Consider the following 4,760-nt stretch of genomic DNA (forward strand, 5'->3'; position numbering starts at 1 on the left):
CTCCCCCAGCAGCTCAGCCTGATAAGCCTGAAGCAAAGCCATCGAGTGAAGGCAAGCTCCAGCCTGACCTGCTGCTGTGTAAGCTTTACCCACTAAATTAGATGTGATCTTTAAAGGCTTCGTGGGCAAAGTCGGGTTCTTAATAGATGACGCTGAACCAGGGGAAAGATAGCTCGCGAGCGTCTGTTCCGCCCGGGGCATCGCTTCATAACCATTTTCTTTCAGCCCTCTTATATCAGAATAAATGCGCACTTGAGGGCTGAAAAGACGTGATGAATATGGCTTATTCCACGATCTAGACAGCTCACTGTGAAGATCAGGGAAAAAAGGGAGACCCCGTGATGTAGGAGATGTTTTAGAAGACAGAAAACGCTCGTCTAATTTGCTTTTAGGACGAGCGCTCTGTTTATCAGATGGCCAAGATATATGTAACTTATCTACAGCTCGTGTTAATACATCAACCAACTCCTCATATGCTGGGGAAAGAGATAGCGAATCCTCTTCCCCCCTGATTGTGTCACCTTCACTGCCCGTTACATCTAACTCCTCGGAGCTAGAGCAACGAAGCAATGAGCTCTCCCCCCGGGCGGAAGAAGCCGCGTGGCGGGCTTCCGACACCGGAGTTTGAGCTATGGATCTCCCAGGTAAGGGAGGAGAAAGAGCCCTCGGACCCGTCTCCAACCCCGCTGAGAGATCCATTTGTGAACCCCAGGAATGCATTCTCCGTTCTGCCTCGGCGGAAGCGGGTCCTGCACCCTGAGGAGCGCGAGGCTCGCCGCTCTTCTCATCAAAGAGTGACAAGCGGGAGCGGAGCATGCGAAGCGAAAGCTTCTCACAATGCGGGCAATCAGTCTCCTCGAAGGCTGATAACGCATGCTCCACTCCCAAACAAACTACACAAAGCTCGTGTGTATCCCCACCCGTTAAATAACGCGGGCAGGGAGAAGCACACGGTTTGAATAGTTGCTTCGCCATGATATATAAACTTTGAACAAGACAACAGTAAATATGACAGACAGGTTTGACACAGATCGCTTGTTGAGGCACAGAAAGCTAACACCGGTTGCTCCGGTTGGGGTTTTTATCAATTCCTGGTCGTGACGTCACTCCTGACGCTCACTCTCGCCATTGGACTAGTTGACATGGATGCTTCAGACGCACTCACGCAGAATGCGTTCCCAAAGCGTTATCAACGCATCGTCTCTCCCTCGATGGGGAACCAGAGACACCTGCTGCTTTTTCCCTAGATCTTTTGTTTCATCAGCGATGATGCTGAACACTTCACTGTCTTTAACTTCTTTGATGATTTCAGTCTGTACCATCTCTGCCAAGCATTCCAATATTTAATTTTGAATTCCACTGCTAGTGTATTTAGAGTTGAATTCCACTGCTAGTGTATTTAGAGTAGTGTATTTAGTTCCCTTTGTTGTCTGAATTCTCAGACTCTCTATGGCCTCTCTGAGAAATATTCTGTGTGGCTGTCAGTAGAAGAACATCAGCAATTGTTTTGATATACAACTGATTTTCTTTGATTTTCTTTTCTCTCTCTTTGTTGATGGAATCTAATATGCAAGATTTGGTTTTAACAACATGCTGGTGTTGCTTCCATGCATACATTGCATTTTGATGGTGGTCTGATTTAGAGTGAGCTTTAAAGCCCCTCTCCTTACACAAGGCTTTTTTCCAGTTGGAAAAGCCAGTTGTGGATGTGAAAACAGATGATGGTGCATTTGGAAGGGAGAAATGTCTGCAAGCATAACAAAAAGCAGAGTCTTTGCTTAATGAGTACTCAAGCCATATATTGTCCTTGTACCAGGAATCTTTAAAAGCTCTCTTCCGGTTGCCCATTTGTGTTTTGGGGAAAGACCTGATATGAGGCTGCATAGGTCCCTCAGATCTGGATTGAGAAATGTCTGGGAAGAAGCATATGGAAATGGAAATCAGTTCTCAGAGGCATTTTCTGTTTCAAAGGCCCCACGTCATAATAAGACACACAATTAGCAAAAGTTCCTTAATGCAATTAGGTATTGGCTACTTTACATGTAAAATGAAAAAGACATACCAGCAGGTCCAGTAGGAGCAGTATCAGAAGTGAGTGGAAGCTCAGATTCCGTTTCTGAAGGTGGGGAAGTATCCAGCTCTTCCACATCACTTTCACTCTCATCTGTTTCATCCCTAGAGACAGCTATAACACAAAGGCATATTAGTAAAATACAAGGATTTTAACCACATAACTTTATGCATTCATAGAATAACACTCAGGAGTGCACTTTTTCTGTATGATAGCCTACTGAAATTACCAATATACTAAAGTACCAATATAAAAATATAGGGACTTATGTGATTTAAGCAAATGTGCAGCCCTGATTATACCATACCAAAGTCATATCACTGTCCACTTTCTAGCTTGTACTAACCTGGTCGAGGGTATGCAGGGCTGTTCTGACCTATGCTTGCATCTTTCTGAACCAAGAGGTCTCCTGTTGAGCAGCTAGGCTCTGAACTCACTGTGTGTAAACCATCTGACTGACTCTCCCTCACTGGCTGGCATGGCTTTTTCTTTGCAAGAAAATCTCCCTACCTTTTCATCCTGTTACACTGCCTGAGATAACGGAGGTAAAAAAAGGAGGAAAATTACTATTTGTTTAAATGCTATTGTCTTATTGGCGGATGACAAAAAGTTTAGACATTTTTTCTACATGAAGAAATGTCAATGCAAATTGTGCATGGTTACTAATTTTCTTTTTATGAATATGGTCCGTTTCGAAGTGTTTATCCAAACAAACAATATTCGTAGATTCTACTCTAACGTTGTTCTGCGTCACGTAGACTCTGATCAGACTCAGAGAGGCACCAGCACCGCTGGTTTCTTGGCTTGCAGTTTTGTATATTAGTTAATGACAGAAGCAATGGTTTTAAAAAAGTATAATTGCAATTCTAATAAAGTCATTATCGAATCATGCAGTTAAAGACTTTAGAGTATTTGTTCTCAAGTCAGAGTCAAGTAATTTTCTTCATTTATTAGAGTGCAGTCACGTAACTCAAGACCTCCACCTCTGATAGTTAATGTATCATAAGCTTTTAAGGCAAGACACTACAGGTGAATATGGTAAAATTTTAAAATAATAGATATCACCATGAAACTTCCTCAGTTGATTACTTACACAAGTTCATAAAAAATGATTTACAGTTTTTTGTTTTATTTGTGTGTTTAATTATGCAAATTAGGCATTATCGCATTAAATATGCTCAATTTTGCATATATTTGCGGACATATGATGAACATACGATAAAGCCAGGTGCTAAATTATTTTTTTTTCATTTTGATTACACACAAGATGAAAAAAGATGTTCAGATGGATTTCAGCATATTTATATATTTTCTGCATATTTTTTTTATTTTTATTAAAATGTCTCATTAATCAGGCCAGTAATGATTTATTAACACATCCCTCTGGAGATATCTTCAGAATACAGAATATAAGTGTATAACTGGAGAGTTTGGTGCACATCGCTGCTACATAGGCTAAGATGTTTGTACTGAAGAATGACAAAAAAACTCATTTTGAGAAAACGGCATTTAAAGATTTGTAATGTAAAAGCTAATTTTTTTTTTTTAGTGGAAACAACTATTTACAGACACAATATCTCAATGAGATTCAATTTTAGTGTTAAATGCCCCATTGTACTTTCACAATTGGTAGCTGATGAAAAGGAAATGACCATATTTGGATCCGAGAACATTGTACGGGAGAGAGAGCTAGAGAGAGAGAGCTTTCCAGGGTGCAGACAGCAATTGCGGAGCACCATGGTGATTTAGAACGCCAACTGAATTTATGAGAAATCTACAGACGCAAATAGACTAAAGGTGTAGTAAAATAAAGACCTATATGTGTATTTTGGACTTTTTTTTTCACCACAAGTCATGAAAGAAGACATGTTATTGAAGACAAACAGCCCCAAATCTCAAAATTGACCAGTAAAAAAAATGATGTTTTTGCATGTGTCTCACCCATAGACTGTAAAAAAAAGTCTCAAGTGTGGAGCGTTAGATAAACATCATACGATTTGTTTCGTCACCTCACTTAAGTGAAAAAAAGTCGCTAATCGACTGCATGATTCAATAATGACTTTATTAGAATTACAATTATACTTTTTTTTTAAACCATTGCTTTAAATTGCGTTGTTGCTTATATCGGTGCGTTCGGCCGAAAAATAAGTAAATCGTAACGCAGTAAACCCCTTTTACATTCAGCATCAGAGGAGCATAGTAAATATAATGATTAGCATCTTGGTCTGCTCTAGGAGATAACATCGTCATCGAACCTGGTCTGTCTAACAATGAAAGACATTGACGTTAGTACCAAACACTTCTTGCACTGCAACAACTCACTAACTAATCGAAAAACATAAGCTATATAAAATAGATCAACTTACCGTGTGCTTTTTTTCGTTGGAAAAAAGCTCGCTATTCTTGGTCCTCGTTGAGAAGCATTGCGAGTCGCGACGCAATCATGAGTTATTTACTAAACTGAAAGATTATGATTTGAATTTGTGAGTGACAGACAAGTAGAAGGGTGGGGGCACACTGGGGGGCCAATCAGTTTTCAGGAGGGGCCAGTGCCCCCATGGCCCCTCCCCTGGCTACGCCACTGTGACCAGCCCTAAACTTTTTCCTCTTACAAGGCTATTCCTGAATTCAGTATTATTCTGGGGGCCGGATGGAAATCTCTGGCGGGCCGGGCAGTTGACATTGCATG

Source organism: Carassius carassius, chromosome 25, assembly GCF_963082965.1.
Source record: "Carassius carassius chromosome 25, fCarCar2.1, whole genome shotgun sequence".
Taxonomy (NCBI): domain Eukaryota; kingdom Metazoa; phylum Chordata; class Actinopteri; order Cypriniformes; family Cyprinidae; genus Carassius; species Carassius carassius.